Genomic DNA, 20830 nt, shown 5'->3' on the forward strand with positions numbered 1-20830 from the left:
AGATTTACGGAATTCCGCTTCTGGAATTACCGGGTCACCAGGGTTGTAATGACCCGGTGATTTCGGCAATCACAGAGGCGGAATGGTATTTCGGGTCCGGCGGCAGCCTGCCAGTTTTTGCAGCACGGCTACCGCCGGACTCGTAATGAGGCCCATTGTCAAGTGTTGTCAGAGAGAAGGAGGAAAAAGGAAGAGGAGAGGGAGAGGCAGCCAGAGGGGACCTGAGAAAGGTAGAGGAAGAGAAGGAGGAAAATGAGGACAGGATCTTTTTGAGGTGAAATAGAGGCCAGCGACATGCAAAGTACCTGGGAGGGAACATGAGAGGGTGAGACTGCAGTAGGATTGGCCAGCTCCTTGCAGATTTTAAAGAGTTTGGCCGTGTTGTTAGATGCCTCAGAGATGCCGGCTTGGATATGGGCCCTCTTCTTGGAGAGGACAGAGAGTCAGAGAGTCTGTATTGCCTTTGGAGCTGGCAGCAGGCCAGTTTGTTAGATGATGCACTTAAAGCCCTCCACTTCCTCTTGCGTTTCAGGGTGGTGATGTGGAAGTCATACCAAGGGTTGCACTTGGAGGCAGGCTTCAGGCAGATTCTCATGACAGGGGCAAGCATGTCCAGGGTTTTGGAAATAGAAAGAAGCAGATTAGAGAGGGCTGTGTCAGAGTCAGCCACAGGAGGGGCAGAGAAAGTAGAGGCAAAGGATTCCACTGACACTCACTTCATGGGCCGAATGACGAGAAGGAAGGTGGCAATGCTAGGGTAGGCTTTGTCTGCGGGACAGGACATCTCAGGTGGGAGGAGAGCAGAAAGTGGTCAGTCCAAGAAAGAGGCGTGGTGAGAAGGTTAGACAGAGGGATATCTGAAGAGATGAGAACATCCAAGGTGTGTCCAGAGGAATGTGTGGGATCAGAGGGTAAGATGGAAAGGGAGAGACAGTCGCAAATGCTGCAAAAGAGCCCAGATGAGGGATTGGAGAACATGCAGGTGGATGTTGAGGTCTCTGAAAAGGAGAAGTTGAGAGGTAGAGGCAAGGAGACAATAGGAGAGGTCAGCCCATTCTGAGAGGAAGAGGGTGACCTGGCCAGGTGGCCTGTAGATGGTGGCCACAGTCAAAGAGAGTCCAGGAGAGATAGAGAGTCTGCAGACCAGGCGTTCAAAGGAGGAGTAGGCCTGTGTGGGAATGGCACAAGTAGGGGCCCACTCCAGAAAGATCAGGGCCACTCCACCTCCAGGCTGATTGGTTCTGGGCTTGTAGGGGATCTTGTAGCCCTCAGGGAGGAGAGTGTGAAAACCCGTGACAGAGCTTGCTGTGAACCATGTCTCAGTGAGAGCGAGGACATCCAGGTCAAGGTCTTCGAGGAGGTGGCAGATGTCAGAAGAGTGTTTGACAGCAGAACAAGAGTTTAGAGTAACGACGTGGAGCACGTTGCCACATTTGAAAGATTTCCAGAGTGGAGTACAGGAGTGCAGTACACCCAGCAGAGGCGGTTGAAGGGCCTGAGAGTGGGCAGAGACAGTAGTCATAGGTGGCAAAGGAGCCAGTGAGGAGCAGGATGTGGTTATGTGGTTGCCAGAGAGGCGGCGGAGGAAGGGGGAGGCAGAGGAGCCAGAGAAGTGTTAGAATGAGTAGCAGGAGAAGGGAGAAAGTTGATAAGTCGTGGGAAACGCCTATGGAAAAAAGGAGGAGATTGGGCTGAGAGCCCTGGACCAAGACAGTACCATTTAGATAGATATTGATGATGGTTTTGGAGGGATTGAAGGAGGCCAAGAGGACCTCCCACCGGGTGCCACCATTAATGGGAGAGGAGGAGAGCGAACAGAGACCATAGGAGGGGTCCATAGGTCTAGAGTGGAAATGACAAAGAGGATGTCGGTGAGAGTCTGTCTGGAGGAAGCGCTGATTTAGGTATCTGCGATAGGGAAACCTGGGTTGGAAACCAGGATATCCCTCTTGAACCTTTTCCATCCAGACATAGTAAGAGCAATAGGATAGGAGATAGAGTAGCAGTTGGAGTAGATGGGAGAGATTGAGAGCACCAGAGAGGGTGCGAGGAGGAAAGAAGGGAAAGTGAGGGAGGAAGAAGCACAGCCAACAGCCTAGCACAACAGAAAGCACCAGAGGGAGAGGGCTCACACAGGAGGAGGAACACAGGAGGCAACAAGCAGGCAACACTCCACAGGGGACCGAAGGGGCAGTGTGGACGGAAGACAGGGGGGACAGTGCACTGTAAAGACACCTATATTCGACTTTCCTGAAAAGAAGGGAAAAGGCCTAGTTTCACCACAAACAGCAATGCAAAAAGTGGTGTGATGAGAATAAGAGTTATTAGAAGGGTGGGTCAGCTAAGTGGGGTGCAGTGATTGCTGCCCCCCCGGACCCGCCACACTTACTTTGCCAGTAGTAGCAGGTTGATTGCTGCAGGCTTCTTGCTTCCCCGGCTGACACTGGCAGACACCATCTGGAGCTACTTCAGAGGGAGATGTCCTTTGCCTAGGGGTCCTTAGCCAAAGGGGGCTTCCACTGGTAGAGGTGCTGCCCCTTTGGAATCACTGAATTAGGGCAGAGTGCCCAATCAGGGGTTAGGGGTGGGGTGGGAGCCGGGTACACACAGAGGACAGTGTTCACAGATTTTGAGCACTGTCCTGTGTGTGTTCGCAGGATTTTGTACACAAACTACATTGTGAACTGAAATGACAAATATATAAATACTTATGTGAACCAAAAATAGTATGACAGTAACTTTTTTCCCTATTTGGAATGGAAGAATAGATGTATATGAATGCAAAATTAAACAAATTTTCTACTCGTTATGCAGCTTTTCAGTCAAGTCATAAAGACACACAAAAACAAAACTGTATGGCAAAGCTATCTTTTAGTAAACATCATGGGCCTGATTCAAAAAATTGTTTTTCAATGGGAAAATCAATGTCAATGCTTCTAGAATAAATTAACTGCTTTCAGGAGTCCCTTCTTACCGCTTGGGAACTGTCATTTAAACATTGCATCTGCTTGGGAAATGGTAAGAAAGCATTTCTGTTGGTTTAGGGCAATTTTGACCTTGCTGGGTGGCTTCCCTTTTCTCAGCAAGCGAGTCTGTCGGCTATGCCAGCTTTTGACCTGTTCTGAAGCACAAAGACCACATAACAGAGATGCAAGGTGTGGCTGGCGAGTATTGCAGGTAGGACAGGGCAGCCCCTCGGACATGTTTGCAAGTTACGCATTACTTTGTGTATCATTGATTAGCCACCTCCTTGATTGAAACTTAATAGAGCTTAAATGTTCATCTTCCCCTCGCCACTCGGCGAGCAAGGTGTGTCGCCCCCACAGGTGACTCTGAGAACCCAACCAAGACATGAGGTTGAACTCTTGTGTCTTCACCTGAAGACACAGGAGATTCGAACTCTCCTCCAATACCCTCCACTGGACAGTGGAACAGAATGCCAGTAAATGTGCGGGCTCAGCTCCATGAAGGTATTTCGGATCAACCAAAGCTGCTTACTTGGCCATTCTCTGATGAAGCTAGGCTTTATGCCAGTTACCTGCACTATCGCACTGCGAACATCTCACAATACCCCCACTCCGATCATATTGGCTTGCTTGTGCAGCAGTGATCTCTGGTGTCATGCTTTCCTGGAATGGGCACTCTTAAAGCAGGTGCTACATGCATCACTCATGATCTCACGGTTGCTTTTGTTCCAGTCCGCAGGCATCACTGGCCAATCTGGAGGCTTGCCAGAGTTTTAGACTCATGTTCAACCCACTTAACAACAGGGCAGGAATGCCCCACACTATCTCTGCACCTTCACTGCTGCTTCAAGGCTGCACCCCGATAAGTGGACATACATAGATTAAGGACAACCAACATTGGACATTTTTAAGTGCAGGTAGGCAGTACGGCCAGCTGTGGTTAGGATGTGACCATGATGGGTGAAGTTTTAGAGGCAGAGGAAGTGAGGGACAGAGGCAGGTTAGAGGCGAGGAAAAAATGTTAGCTTTGCTAGCTAGGATAGATGGCTGGGTTGAGCGAATGCTGCTCACTGAGCACAGAATGCAATCTATAGGTCACATGTTTGAAACCCATTGAGGTGGAATCAGGATTTCATCCATCTGTGATTGACCAGAATTAGGACAATCACGTTTTGGGATTTTTCTTTTTAGCAGCGCAGAGCTGAAAGCTATGCTTTTCGTGCAGGCGCAACAGCAAATGTAGCTATTGATAGGCAACTGTGCAGAAGGGATTCTTCGCTGTAAAACTAAAGATGGTCAAACAGAGCTGGCTCACACTACTGCCCACACTTTGGTGGCGGTGGCCTTCAAAGTGATTTCAAGAAGCACCCCTCATGGTAGGTCACACTAGGAGTGCTGGCCTCCATCTTTGGCCTTTTCCGGCGGTGCTATTTGCATGCTGACATTTTTTTGCTTCATTTTCAAACTGCAAAATCCTATGTCACTGTGCACAGCATGTAATTTCAATATCTGTGTACACAGCAGAAACCTACCAAGACCGTGCACACATTGAGAGATATTAGCTCCGGTCCTATGTCATTTCATCGACACCTGTTTTTATGACGGGTGTTTTTACAATGAGTTTTTGCTGAAAAAAGTAATTGATATTTTTGTTTAATTATTCTTGTGGGGTTACCCCCTAAAAAAACATGTCCTCTTGCTATTTTTTGCAATTCCCAACCCCCTAACCCTTTATTTGCCCTTTCCCACCCCTCCAAAAAAATGTCAAAAATTTTTTTTCGGCAAAAAACTAATCGTAAAAACACCCGTCGTAAAAACAAGTCTCGATGAAAGGACGTCACACCTTAGCTTCCAGATTAATGAAAATAAACCTCGGAAATTTAAACATGGGAGTCTTGCAGCTAGAAATTGCCATTTTAGTACGCAAAAGGAGTCACCTTTTCCAACCATCCGATTAAATGTGATTGATGTAAGAGGAGCAAAAGAGAATTGACATTGTGAACCGTAACCAACCAATTACAAATCTATGCCATTTCTGTTGATGGGTTGCCATGTATACGAGGCCTTGGGAAGCTGGCCATTGGTGTTTCATGGATTTATTCCAGGACCCATGAAATCTTCCCTTGACATCATTATTTTCAGGCTTAATGGGCAGACTGGACCTCATTATAAGTATGGCGGTCTGAAAATAGGCTTGGTGGTATAGCTCAGTGGCAACGTGCTCGTCTTGGAAGCAAGACTATTCAGAGCAACACAGGTTTGAATCCCTGGTCCGTGCTTAGAAACCTCTTCGGTATTAAGGGCCTCATTACACGGATGGCAGAGAACCATGGCGCTATTAGCGCCATGGTTCATGCCGGTAAAATACCGGCACCGCCTTGGCGGAAAGGGGAATTACCGCCCCATTCCAAGGTTGGCGGGGAGGTAATTCCCCCTTCCACCATTGCCTTTCCCCATTCCCATTTTTGCCCCATAGGGCATAATGGGAATGGGGAAGGCGCTAATTCCGGTACCGCAAATTGCGGTACCGTAATTAGCTCCCTGGGTCCCTTTGCGGGTTGGTTTTTAACGCCTGCAAAAAGCAGGTGTTAAATCCCCCAACCCGCAAAGGGACCTCGTAGTAAGGCGGTAAGGATTTGACGGTACCAGTATTTTACCGGTACCGGTAAATCCTTACCGCCATCCGTGTAATGAGGCCCTAAGTGTGTTATATAAAAAATTATGATAATAATTATATTAATAATAAGGGTTGCTGCAATGTACCAGCAGTCTTTCCGGGACCGCCATGCTACAGCAATGCTGGTAGGGTCCGCAGATCCTCCCGTCCTGCACAGCTTTCAGGCCCCAACGCACTGGCACCATTAGCAATGGTGCCCGTGCTACAGTGACCCCATTTCCATGGCATCCTATGGGACTACATGGAAGTGGGGATTTATCATTAACGCCGGCGGTAAGGGTGTTATGGGCTTACCGGTAACATGCCGCCTACGGCTGGGCTTTGCTGGCAACCCCGTAAAGAGCACCAGTTCCAGTTGTACATAACTCCATTGTCATCAAGATTTGGCGAGAAGACAAAGCTTTTTCCAACCAAAAGATGAAACTTCTAACCCCAGAACGCCAACAGTGAAAAGTGAACAACAGTCACCACTGACCACTCCAAATTCTGCCCACTCCAGGTTCCTCCCCGCCAACCTGCTCACCGCCGGGCCCGCTATGTACATATCACCTCTATCTGCCTCTGTGCACCACTAGCTTGTATTTAAAAACATCCTTTGTTGTGGTTTACCCTCTCACCCATCCAGGCTTTAATTATGTGCCATTTTTTGAAATTTCGTAAGCCCCAATACTATGGCAAGAAAAAGAATGGGAAATACTATTGACTGTAACTTGAAGTAAAGTATATAGGGTCTTGTTCACAAGTGTGGGAAAACGTGGTGGTGGTAATTTGGTTATTGCCACTTTTTTGGCAGGAATACAATTACCAATGTTTTCCCCATACCACCGAATTTTTACTTTGAAGGTGAAGTGGAGGATTTACCTCCAGCAAAAAGCTGAAGGTAAATCCACCACTTTACCGCCCAAAAGCGGTCAATTTACTGCACTGTAATTCTGCAGATTTCTTACCACCACAAAACCCCACAGAGTCTATGGACTCCAAAAAAGGGGAATTACCACCACTTGTAATTTAGTGGTATCTCTCACGAGTTCAAGGGGGCGGTAACGATAATACGTTTGGCGGTAAATCGGCTGATTTATTGCTGATTTACTACCAAAATTGTACTGAGCCCCGTACATTTTGGAAGCAATTATAATGTATAGCTTGCTTGTGCTATAAAACATATTCTTTATCAAGACTGGGGTAACCGCCTGTAGGCATTTTCCTATTCAATTTAGAACACAATACAACTTATGTGGAGTTCATAGCATGGGCCAGTGCTCACCCGAAATGATGTCACATTTTATGGACTTGGGGAAGCGCAGGTCTGGAGTATCGACTATTTGACAGAGAAAGCAAGCTATACGCTAAATGAGGCAGGTGTGTCAGCGATAATTTGACAAGAAGCAAAACACAGCTTCGTGACTAGATCGGCTAGTTTGTGTTGACACAAGGGTTAGCGATTTTCTTAGAAATAGATATCGGTGTGCATCGGGTTTCCTAGTACAAACGCCATTCAGATGATCTCAGGCAAAGGGCAGGTGGTGTGGGGTGAGGGATGAGTACGTGGAGGATCTTAAATGAGGAGGGTGTGTTGCTTTAGATACACACTGCTGGTGAAACTATAAGCTACGTTCTGTGTTCCATAAAATAGCAAATCCTGAATTCACAAAGGGCAATGTGGTAAATCCTGAATTCACAAAGGGCAATGTGGTAAATCCTGAATTCACAAAGGCCAATGTAGTAAATCCTAAATTCACAAAGGGCAATGTGGTAAATCCTGAATTCACAAAGGCCAATGTAGTAAATCCTAAATTCACAAAGGGCAATGTAGTAAATCCTGAATTCACAAAGGGCAATGTAAAAATCTGCATAGCCCAGAACACTATCACAATTAATAGATTTTCTATTCTCCTTTGTTGACTTCGGGTCAATTGTGCAGTGGACCATCCGCATCAGTGCTCAATGGCCCCTCAGAATCCTGAGCAGTTGGGTGCTTTGAGTCTCCCAGATAAAGGGAGCAAGGGCGGCCTGCAGCTTAAGTGGCATCCGTGATCAGAGAGATGAGGAGTTGCACAAGGCCGGCGAGTGCGGTGATTGTGGAGAGGCAACCTGAATCCGGGTTCTGGTGAACTTTGTGGTGGTTCCTTTTACTAAGCCCTTCCCTCCCCCATCTGTGGTGGCACCTTCATCTTCAATGATAAGTGAGATCATGTAGTACCCACTATGACATTCTGCGATTACTGGTGTACCTAATGCCACAAACTGCATTCGGGCGACTACCGAACGCGTCTTGAAGTGTTCCGTTAAATGGTTGTTTTTAATATATCAAGTTCTAAACTTAACACCTCTCCATATAAAAGAAATTAAATAACTTCAATAAATGTATGTTTTCATATTTCTTTTTCTTTATCTTCATTTTGATCCTCACACCATTTTCACTTAAGAGGTTGGGCTTAAGTTTGCACACAGACTCTCATCTCTAACTTCTTACCCGCTCCACCCTGGCAAACTGGCCGATTGTAAAGAAGAAGAACTCCCGAAAAGTCTGTATCATCTGAGAGACTGATTGGTCCAGAGCAGTGTCGGTCACCTGTTTGCTCAGCATGACATGTGGCTGACTGTGCCGCAGCCCTTTGCACTCCATGTAAGGACTTGCCTGCTGGCAGTCTTTTCATGGATCAGTCGAGCTATTTCTTCTCATACTTTGCATGACTACAAGAGATGATGTTCGGTTCTCTAACTCTTTGTATGTCATAGAAATATAGCTCAAATCACATTCCTCACAACACCACCACAGCAGGTTCTTTGGCTCTGTCCCAGACAGAGGGCCTTAATAGGACTTTGGTGTTGCTGGAAAAAAATGTGCTAAAATGGTGGTAATGAATTAATCACCATCTCTCTGCCAGTTTCTCGTCCCACCAAATTGCAACTTTGGAGGTGAAGTTGAGGATTTACCTTTAGAATATAATTAAAGCTAACTCCACCACTTTAACTCCAAAAAATTGAGGTTTTACGATAGTGGAATTAGCGCTTGCTGTATATAAGCCAAAATTCCAGGCGTTCCTATAGACTCCAGAAATGGAGACTTACTACATCATTACTCCACTCAAAATCTGGCAATTATTAGCCAGATTTCTTGGTGGTAACAGTAAACGAGTTTACTGGTAATTTTATCACAATTATCGCCAAACTCAAAGGCGGAAGTGTCTGCAGGTGGTCTGCGGTGGTGCGGGCTATGTTCTGCCCATGATACAGTGTGGATTAATTGGAACTTTTACTGCAAGCCAAGACTGAACGGTCAGACTGCATGGAAATAGTGTCAAATATTGATGTCCCTTTAATTTTGGGCTTAAGCAGCGTGACTGCAGGATGGCAGGAAGTGGAGGGCTAGACTACTGAAACCATATCCTGGCACGGCGCATGCCCAGAAGTGGGTTCAAGTGGTCTGTGGTGGTGCGTGGGTGTACCACGGTAAATCAAGGAAAGTCAGAGACCATTAAACGCATGAGCACCAATACCCTCTATTGGAAGAGGGCAGTTTCTGCAGCTCATGCGAGAGTTTTTAAATTTTTTATTCACATTTATAACGCGCACAATAGCGGCCCTTGGGCATCGTGGCGCTGTTACAGTAGGCTTATTTAGTTGCGAGAGGAGTACAGAAAATGACAATGAAGACAATAACGGGTACAAACTACAATCGAGTTACACGTTGAATGATGGGGTTGGCAAAGTGTTCCGTGGTTACAGTGGGACAGGATCGCGGTGTCTTATGCGGTGGGGAAGACTACCATGCAATGAGGGAAAAAGGGTTGACAAGAAATTAAAATTACAGCGACAGTGGATTGTGTAGAACATGATGGGTCAGAGGTTACAGGGGAGTCAATTCAGCTGCAGAGGCGGTTCTTAGAGATAAACCAATGACAGTTACAGAGTAGTGCCGGAGGGTCTATCACAATTGTATTAGTTGAAAAGTTTGGTTTTAGTAGTATTACGGAAGACTGTATATGATGCTTCTTTCTGAGTGCTGTGGGCAGGGCATTCCAGTTTTTGGGTGCTAGATGTTGGAAGCTGAAGCCTCCAGCTTTAGCTCTTATGAAGGTGGGGACGTACAGCTGGTTGGAGTGGTGCGCTCAAATGGGTCTGGCAGATGTGACAGGAGTAATCTTTTCTGATAAGTAGGGAGAGGCAGTGCGGGAAAGACACTTGTGTGTGATGGCCATGGTTTTAAAAATGATGCGCTCGTTAACTGGCAGCCAGTGTACATCTCTTCTCGCCTGTTAGAGATGTTCCCTTTTAGGGATGCTCAGTGCAGCTCTAAGGGTATTGTTTTGAGTAACTAGTAACCTGTTGAGGTTTTTAGAGGACGTTCCCTGGAGTAGGGCATTACAGTAGTCAAGTTTGGCCCCAACTCTAGCTCTGGCTATTGCGATGCAGTTTGTAGTTGACAAGTAGGGTTTGACCCCGTTGATGATTTTTGTGGTGAGTGTTGCAGAGGACGCAATGGCACTGACTTGGCGCGTCATGGACCGAGAGGAATGAATGAAAACCCTTAGAGTTTTGACAGATGATGACACAGTGATAGGTGTATTGTCAATTTTGAAGTTCCTGTATTGAGGGTCGAGCTTGCTGAGCATATCTTTGGAGCCTACCAGGAGGATCTCAGTTTTTTCTCTGTTGAGACATAAAGCATTTGCTTCCATCCATGTATGAATGGCTGTGTATATGTTGGCTAGTGCTGCTGCATCCTGTTCATAGTAACCGGTGAGAGGGAGTAGGACTTGGGTATCGTCGGCATAGTTGACAGTGGTAAGCATACAAGTCTTTGGGCCTCCCTATGCACTAAGAAGTAAAATAGTGCACGAGGAAGGCTTGAGCATGTCATTAATCTGTCTGGTGCTGAAGGACAGTGAAAAGCCTCATAATGATTCTATGCCCCATATAAGTAAGTATTTGCCTAGTATGAGTGGAGAAGCATCGAATAAATCGGATGCCAAATGCTGCATTTGTGATCCAGCACCCAATACAGGTGGAGAGGCTACAATTAAGACCACAATTTGTAATAACAATATAGAGGTCTTGCTGAACAACATGGGGGAAACGGATAGCAGAAGGGAAATACCTATAACGAGATCAGGGTCTGGTGGCTGGAGCGCATTGACGAAATTGATCTAGACCATCATCCCAATGCTGACTTGATTTCTGATGCCTCTATCTTGGTGCCTGTTGTCTCGTATGAGTCAACAAACAGAGATTGGCTCATGCTGGATCGGAGATCTGATATTCCACAAGTCCGGGATGATAGAGAGGAGGTGACTATAGGACCACACTCTTAGGGCCTCATTACGACCCTGGCGGTACGGAGTGAATGGCGCCGTAAAAGGTGCCGGCGCCGTTCACTCCGTACCGCCGCATTACGAGTCCCCCTCGCGGGACACGCTAAGCACACCTGGGAAAACCAGGCGTGCTTACCGGGTCCCACGAGGGGAAGAGGGAGCAAACAACGGGCCATCTCGTAATGGCCCATTGTTTGCTCCCTCTCCCATTCCCATTCAGCCCTATGGGGGCTGAATGGGAATGGGGAAGGACCGTGTCCGGGTCCTTGGAGGGAGGAATTACCGGGCCTTCCGAACTCGGAATGGCCCGGTAAGTCCTCATTCCGAGGACCCGGACCCCGACGCGATTTCGGCGGCAGCCATGCCGCCAATAGCGGCATGGTTACCGCCAAACTCGTGATGAGGGCCTTACACGCCTCAGAAATATCTACAGTGTTGTTTGGGAGGAGTAATGGTACGAAGGGTACACCTGGCTGTTTACCGCAACAAGAAATTACTGACTCAGTCTGCTCCCCTATTCCAGTGTATGGTGGCCCTCGGCCAGATTCTCTGAGACCCAGGTTTGGGGATGGATTTCCAAATGTTAACAGTTTCGCTAATTACAATGGGGTGGAACAGGTTGTTCATGCCTTCTCCTTTCCGGTGCTCTCCCACATTTTAAAAAACTGTGGACAAAGGTTATGATAGCCTTAACTATGAAATGCAGGAGCTATATTACATATTGAAATAACTTTGTGGAAAAGTGTGTTTTTTGGAGGGCGTTATTGCAACTCTGGGTAAGGCAGGAAGAACTTGTGTAGCCTCGGGATCATGAACACTGGTATTGACCCCAGGGGGGTCTTGTCTGCCATTAAAGCAGTTCTGTCTATGGATCAGGAAATGCAAACAGGTGATCTCTATGAATTTCTATCAGTGGGGGGGATTGATAAGATGGTCATTGCTCTGGCCTTGCCTGGATCTTCAGGTGAAACCGCTATACCATTGAGGCTCTCTCCTAGGAAGAAGAAAAAGAAAACTAAAAAGGTGTAAACCGACAGTTCCCTGAATACTGTGTGCAAAGTCCTGCATACTGGGCCTGCCATTGTCTCAGGTGGCTCTGGTGTTCTACCATCTTTAGAGGATGGTGCAGATAGACTATGATTCTAATTAAACTAAAAAGTAAAAAAATAGAAATTTGTCAAAACTTCAAGAAATTGTGGCATGAGGAAATGTCTCCATAATTTGATATCCAAGGTGTCTCGCTTACTAAAGAAGGACCCTAGTCTTGTCCTTCCGGGCTCCTCAGCAACCATTTCTAAAATACAGCAAAAAGCTCATGAAGGGCTTGAAACCTGCAGGGATATTGAACTACGCAGTGGGTTGAATAAGAATACTAATCTATCATTACAGCAGAGATCTATCCTCCCATTTTTAACTCAGCCTCCACAGATGGCCCTGCCTGCACCGAGAGTAGAAACACTGGGTCCCAGCGAAGAGGCTCCTTCGCTGAGTAAGTTCACGGATGGCGAGGAAGACCTGCTTGATGCCTCTTTTCTTCCAGGCAGACGGGGGGGCCTCTGGCTGAGGTGATAGCCCAGCCTCTAACAATTCACAGAGAAATGTCCCCTTTAAAGAGTCGAGACTCTGATCCCCCCACTTTTGCAGTGGCTCTAAAATCAAGTTCTGTGTTGCAGACAACAATAGAGCCCATGGAGGGGTTATTGGATGATTTACAGGCAAACGACCAGGAGGGGTTGTTTGGTATACTTCTAGTGAAGTAGCTTCTGCCGTCAAATGATTCTGGAGCTTTGAACAGATCAAATGTCCTGAAGTAATTCTCATAAATACCAACTTTGTGTACTCTAGGGACATTGTGTTGGTAGATTCTCCTTATGATGAAACAGTGGATACCTTCTGTTTACATATCAAGCCTAACAATATATTTGACCTTTTGATGAGAGAGGAAGATGCACTGCGAATTATGGGGTGTGATTTATTTAAGTATTCGCCAACGGCAAGGAAGTACTTAGATCTGGTTCAGGTGAAGAAGGGCTTGATGGGGAGAATGTTCGGGCGTCTCAGCTGGTGAGGACAGTGGTGGCTCACAAGGTAGCCAATGTGGGACTGACAAAGAGTACAAGTGGCAATGGCTACCAGGATGTCTGGCAAAAGATCAAAAAAAGAGGGGTGTAAGATTTCAAACATATACCCTGGTGAACATTGTCTCCTGGAATTCTAGGAGCTTTAGTCACCTTCTTAAAGTAAAGTGATTTACTCCTATTCAAGAGATTCCACATCATTAATTTGCAGGAAACTTGATTGAGCGATGCTCCGGGGTTGGATGGGTTGTTGTGCATATTTTGGCGGCTTCGCAGGGGCCTGTGGGTAGGCCATCGGATAGGCTCCTCACTGCCGTTAGAGGGGACTTGAGATGCTCAACTCCACAGATTTGCACAGAGCATCCGGGCATCCGGGCTGTTTCCCTTTCTTAGGAGCCGGAAGAATGGCGTTGACCAAGTGATTGTTTGTTTGTTTGTTTGTTTGTTTATTTTATTTATATTGCGCACCAGACCCTTAGGTTACCGGGCGCAGCAACAAGTATATGCGAAGCTTACAATGTTACAATGTTATATAAATGAATTTACAATATTACACCATATTTCACAAATTACAAGAATGTACAGATAAAGAGTTGCCGTATTTACATGAATGTACAGTTAACAATATACAGGATTAGCAGTAATAACCATAATGGTTGATGTCACGTCAGGGTGCATTAGGTAGGACTACACTTGTGAGTGTTCGGGTGTTAAGTCGTTGTTGGCGATAATGTGTTTGATAAGGTTCCTTCTGAAATGGGGGAAGGGTTGGTCAGCTCTTAGGTTAGGTGGCAGGGCGTTCCACAGGTTAGCAGCTTTCACAGGGAAGCAGACGCCACCAATTTTGGCAAGTCTGAATCTAGGTACTGCCAAACAATTGGAGTTGGCGAGTCTCATGGGTCTATTAGAAGTTTTTCTTTTTATTTTGTCCATCAAGTAGCTGGGAGCAGCATTATTTAAGGCCTTATGGGTTAATGAGATCATTTTTAGCTGGATTTCATTCTCAGTAGAGAGCCATTTATGTTGCCGCCTAGTCGAGGAGATATGCTCCCTCTTTTTATTCCTAATGCAGCTCTGAGAGCATTATTTTGTAGAGTTTGAAGTCTTAGGGTAGTAGCTTTATTGGCGCTACTGTATAGGGCATTACAGTAGTCGAGTCGGGAAAGAATTAAGGCTCTAGCCAGGATTAGGCAGCTGGTATTAGACAGGAAGGGCTTGCCTGCTCTGATCAATTTACAGGTGTAAGCAGTAGTGGCGGCTAGGGAGTTTACCTGTTTAGTGAAGGACAGGGTAGAGTCGAGATAAAAACCAAGTGTTTTTACTTCACTCGAGACTTTAATGGCATTTCCGTCTATGCTGAAGGCTGAGTAATCCGGGCCCAATTTGTTAATATTGGCTTGTGTGCCCAGAATGATCAACTCTGTCTTATCATCATTCAGGCAAAGACCGTGAGTGGCCATCCATGCCTGAATGATGAGATACACTCTATTCACCAACTCCTCATCCTCGCTGTGATCCCCAGAAAGTGGGAAGAGAATCTGTGTATCATCTGCATAGTTAGTGTAGGTGATACCGAGATTGTCCAGATCATCGAACAGAGGTTTGGTGAATATATTGTAAAGGGTCGGAGAGACGCAGGATCCCTGAGGGACTCCACAAGTAATGGGTATAGGGTCAGCTGCTGCCGAAGGGGAAAAGACTCTCATAGTTCTCTCACTCAGAAAGGATTCTATCCAACTGATAGCTTGGGTGGAGAAGTGAGCGGCAACGTCCAGGTGTTTGCAGAGGACTTTGTGGTCCACAAGATCAAACGCAGCTGAGAGATCTAGTAGGAGGAGGAGGAGGGCTGTCTTACCCTGATCTCTCAGTTCGTCTATTTGGGCCTTTAAGTCAATCAGGGCTGTTTCCGTTCCGTGTAGTGGGCGGAAGCCAGATTGTCTAGATCCTAGTAGTTTGTGCTGTTCAAGGTAGTTTTGAATCTGTATATAGGCCACTTTGTCCAGGATCTTTATAAGGCACTACACAATATCACAGTGGTCTCTGGGTGACCATAAGGCACTACACAGTATCACAGTGGTCTCTGGGCGACCATAGGGCACTACACAGTATCACAGTGGTCTCTGGGTGACCATAAGGCACTACACAATATCACAGTGGTCTCTGGGTGACCATAAGGCACTACACAGTAATACAATGATGGTTAATGATTAACTTGTATTGGAATCACTTTAAGTCCTTGGGTGGCAATTTCATATGATGTGTTGAGAATCTTCAAGAGGATTGCCTAAGTGGTGGCAGAGTGGAGAACAATATTTTGGTGGGTGATCTAAATTGTTATTGTGGGGAAGACTTTGATATTGCCACACGTAGGAAGAAGCTGCTGCCCAGTCTAGCCTCTACTTAAGGACTGTAGGCCAGCTCCAGGCAGACAGCATTGAGTAGGCTGCTGGTCACGTGACCAAGCCCTGCCACTCAGTTGCTCTGCCCACCTCCAGTTTTCACACCTTCCAAGCCTGTACTCAAGGACTGTAGGCCAGCTCCAGGCAGACAGCATTAAGTAGGCCGTTGGTCACGTGACCAGGCCCTGCCACTGAGTTGCTCTGCCAACTTCCAGTTTTTGGGCCTCCCAAGCCTCTACTTAAGGACTGTAGGCCAGCTCCAGGCAGACAGCATTGAGTAGGCTGCTGGTCACGTGACCAAGCCCTGCCACTCAGTTGCTCTTCCCACCTCCAGTTTTCACACCTTCCAAGCCTGTACTCAAGGACTGTAGGCCAGCTCCAGGCAGACAGCATTAAGTAGGCAGTTGGTCACGTGACCAGGCCCTGCCCCTCAGTTGCTCTGCCAACTTCCAGTTTTTGGGCCCCCCAAGCCTCTACTTAAGGACTGTAGTCCAGCTCCAGGCAGACAGCATTGTGTAGGCTGCTGGTTACATGAGCAGACCCTGTCACTCAGTTGGCCCGCCCACCTCCAGTTTTGCCACCTTCCAAGCCTCGACTTAAGGAATGTGGGTCAGCTCCAGGCAGACAGAATTGAGAAGGGTGCTGATGACGTGACCAGGCCCTGCCACTCAGTTGCTCCGCCCACTTCAATTTCTTTGCACCTTCCAAGCATCTACTTAAGGACGGTGGGCCAGCTCCAGGCAGAAAGTATTGAGTAGGCAGCTTGTCATGTGACCAGGCCCTGCCACACAGTTGCTCAGCCCACCTCCTGTTTTCGCACCTTCCAAGCCTCTACTTAAGGACTGTAGGCCAGATCGAGGCAGACAGCATTGTGTAGGCTGCTGGTTACGTGACCAGACCCTGCCACTCAGTTGCTCAGGCCACCTCAGTTTTTGTGCTTTCCAAGCCTCTACTTAAGGACTGCAGAGCTGCTCCAGGCAGACAGCATTGAGAAGGCTACTGGTCACGTGACCAAGCTCTGCCACTCAGTTGCTCCGCCCACCACCTAGTTAATCAGTCCTTCTTAGGCATCATCATCGCTGGCATCCTCAGCAAAGGACGTGCAAAGACAAGAACCTCACCTTTTTGAGCCTGTTTGGGCCTGATGGGGCTAAGGGCCTGACTCAATATCTTGCATTTCACCTAAAAACTAATCTCTACTACAGCTACTCACCTAAACGAATCACCTTGTGTCTCGTCTCTGTGCAGCCCGTCCCCACTCTCACTGGGGTTTGAATGGCAAAGTGCCGTGGGCATCCCCGGCAAGCTACCATAGCTAATCTCATCAATATTGCCCTTGCCTCCATACAACACCCGTAGACCACATGCACACGCCCCCCTTGCTGTGGCTACCATCTATCGGCCACCCGGTCAGATCTCCTCCCTCCGCTCTGAGTGGGCAGACCTCTCCTCTTTCCTCCTGTTCTCGACCACTCAACTCCTCCTTCTTGGAGACTTTAACATCCACCTGGAAGCTTCCTGTCCTTCCTCTGGAGTCTTTCGTGACTTCTGCAACTCCCTCTCACTTCATATTCACCCCTCTGGCCCGACAAACTCTGCAGGACACACTCTTGATGTTCTGATCTCTTCTGACCTTCCCCTTTCGATCCCTCACACCACTCCTCTCTCCTGGAGTGATCACTTTCTCCTCTCCTCCCAGCTCACCCTCTCTACCCCTCAGGTCAAGCCAACTCCAGCACTGCCACCTACCTTCTCGGTTATCTGACCCATGAAGCGTGTGTCAGTTGAGGCTTTCGGCGCCACTTTCTCACCCCCAACCCCTTGGCTAATCCACACCTTGACACAGCCCTTTCCATGCTCCACTCTGCTTTATCTGATACTCTCGATATTCTTGCGCCTGTCATGAGGATCCGCTTGAAGCCCAAAGCCAAGTGCAACTCTTGGTACGACTCAGACCTCATCACCCTTAAACACAAGTGCAGGGTGGCTGAGAGGAAATGCCGTGCTTCCGGTACACCCTCTGACAAACTGGCCTGCCGCCTACTCCAAAGGCAATACCGGCTCTCTGTCCGCACCAAGCAGAGAGCCCACATCCAAGCCCACATCTCTGAGGCATCTAACAGCTTGGCCAAACTCTTTAAAATCTGCAAGGAGCTGGCCAATCCTGCTGCAGTCTCTACCTCTCCTGTCCTCTCCCAGGCCCTCTGCACGGCCCTCGCTTCTCATTTCATCTCTAAAACTCAGGACATCCTATCCTCTCTCTCTTCCTCTCCCCCTCCTACCTCTACTCCCTGCTCTACCTCTGGCCCTTCTTCGGCCACCTCTCCTCCCTCCTTCTCTGCCTTTCCCCTGTTCTCCCCAGATGAGGCTTCTAGACAAGTCTGATCTATGAAAGTCTCGTCAAAACAGGTTAACCATCAAGGACCACATTGACACCCTGGGTCCTGCTCTGCTGACTTCTGCAACCACTCCTTCGCCACTGAAGTCTTTCCTTCCCCTCTGAAGCACTCCCTTGTGCACCCTCTTCTTAAAAAACCCTCTGCCAACTCTTCCTGACTGGCTAACTCTCACCCAATCTCCATCACTCCTTTCCTGGGAAAACTCCTGGAAAAGCTGGACATCTCCCAGCTTTAATCTTCACACGGAATCTGTTGTTGTCTCCATGACCATCAGTCTGGCTTCAGAGCTACCAGAAGCACAGAAACTGCTCTCCTGAACATCCGTAAAGACCTGCACCCCAACCTTGATTCCAACACCCCCTGTGGCTGTCATGGCCACTGGTCAATGGCCAATCACTTCACCAGCTGCAGGGTCCCAATGGACCCAGTCTTGGCCCCAATGGCACCAAGCTCATTACAAAGTGTGCTCTGCACACAGAATGCAGAGGACACGTGCATCTAGGCAGGGCAGGGCCCTACCAATACAGGGAAGGCACGTGCAGAAGGCAGGAGGAGTGGCAAGGTGGGGCCACAAGGCGAGGCCTAAGGGGAGTAGGTGTGGCCAGGCTATATAAGCCGGCCCCACCCGCATGCTGGCACTTCGTGTTAGTCTACTAGTGCAGCATAACGCTTACTGCCGTCCAGAAGGCTTTTACCTAGTTCAGCACGTGCATCTTCAGTCTCCGGAACCCCCAGCATCTTACCTGGAATCAGCCACGCCTTCGCTAGAAGCACTGCCATCTGCTTCCCTTCGCAGCCGTCACGCGCATCTTACCTTGAGACCATGCCATTGCTGGAACTCCTGTTACCTGCTTCCGACTCTTGAGTCTCCACGTGCATCTTACCTGAGTCAGGCTCGCCCTCGCTTGAAGAAGCACTGCTACCGCGTCCGACTCTGCAGCAGCCGCATTCAACTTACCAGTCTTCTCGAGTCCTCCGCCGGTGCCGCCTAGCATCCTTACCTGTCCCGAACTCCCATCAACACGGCCATTATCCGGCGCAGCATCCACACTGATCTTCATCTCCGGAAGCCTGCAGGAGTCTGGGAAACGTTCATCAGCTAACACTGACCAGCTGCACCTGCATAGGGAACAAGAAAACACTAGGTGAGCAATCGCATAGATATAACACGTTAAGCAGCGCAACTCACGAACTTGGCACAGTTTCTGGAACCGTCTACTTACCACCAGTAGGTTCTCCGGGACAGACTTTTTCATCCTCACATGCGCGCGGGCCATCTTCATACCTAGGGAGAGAAAGGACAATATATGGTTACAGACAACAATCATTGGGGAAAATTATCAAAAAGGATACGGATAATAATCATAGCAATAAGCCTACTTTCAAGACGGAATGGTCGCAGCCGGTCTGGACTGCCACACTCTGGACCAGTGATGCAACTAGGTCCATCCACAGCGCCCCTGCTGAAGGAAAGCAGGACGGAGAGCCCATCCTTACATCAATACAGGTGAGCTTGCATGGGCAAACTCTTGCGCACTACCTTTTGGCACGAAAGGGCCGAGGGGCATCACAGCACCACCACGTTATTCTCATCGCCTCTCATGTTGTCTCAGGAACAGTACCAGCATCCCGGGCCTTCGAAACCACTGCAGTTGGGGGAGAGAAGCGATCCAAGGGAGTCAACTCCTGGGAGGGCTCCAACCATGCCCCAACGTCCCTGCAGAGACCAGGTGAGCGTAACAGAACGCAAAGCCTCTCCAAATCTCTGCCTGGGCATTGTGAATACCTCAGAGGCTGACCAGTTGGCCCAATTGCTGGGGTAACTACGGGCCAAAGTGCATGCCTCCAGACAAGAGACAAATTCCTTGAGAAGGGATCTCATTGTTGCCCGAGAATGAACCGATGAACTGGCAAGACAGGTGCTTCAAACTCATGCACAGCAAGTTCCGCTCCCTGGAATCGCGCCATCCCCTTTGCCACCATCACCACCAGTTCAAGTGGTACTTCCAGGGGCTGTACCGTTGGCTCCCCCTGAACGGTTTACCGGTGACCCCAACAAATATGCCATATTTATGATCAGTGCCACCTACACTTTTTGTGCCGTCCAGGTGCATTCCCGAATGATAGTTCCAGGGTGGCCTTTGTACTTTCGTATCTAGGAGGCAGCGCAGCAGACTGGTCAATACCTTTGGTCAATTAGCATGACCCTGTACTTCACAATTTTGGGGAGTTTCAATGGGAATTGGAGAACCTGTTTGCGAGACACACCCAAGGACAGGCTCTGGATAACAAACTGTTGTCCCTAAAACAGGGGAATCATGATTTACCGACGTATATAGCCATTTTTAATCTTCCCATTGCACAAACCAATTGGTCTGAAGAAAAAAGAACCACATTATTTTACCGAAGACTACGTGGAGAACTAAAGGACATGCTAGCCCAGGTTGTCAATCCTCCTGAAGGCTGTGCAGAATATATTAACCTGACGCTGCAACTGGATCATAGGTTACAAGACCAAAAATTGGATCGCACAAGAATGGAAGGGAGGTCAGTCAGTCTATATGCAACCCAGAGACAATCTAGTCAAGGCCCATGAAACAACTGAACCAATGAAGATTGGGGGGTTACGGGCCCCTATATCCATGGCAGAGAGAGAAAAGAAAAGGCAGCAGCAGCTTTGTTTATATTGTGGCAAGGCAGGACATTTTCTTTGAGATTGCCCCATGAAACCACCCAAGAAAACTGTAGGTGCAATGGATAATACCGATAACGAACAAGACAAGGCTCCGAAAACTCCAGCGCCCGACAAGAGTAGGGGTCCCCTTGTCGAGCGAAAAGAAGAAAGTAGTTCAGACCTCACATCTAGTCATTCCGCTACTCATAGTCCACCACCAGCAACCATCAAGGGTACACGCCTTGGAGGCGTATATCGACAGTGGAGCAGTAGGTAACTATATTGATCAGGGTCTAGCCGCATGAATGGGCCTCCCTCTTCG

The sequence above is a fragment of the Ambystoma mexicanum genome, chromosome 8 (genome assembly GCF_040938575.1).
Source record: "Ambystoma mexicanum isolate Mex_15411 chromosome 8, UKY_AmexF1_1, whole genome shotgun sequence".
Classification (NCBI taxonomy): Eukaryota; Metazoa; Chordata; class Amphibia; order Caudata; family Ambystomatidae; genus Ambystoma; species Ambystoma mexicanum.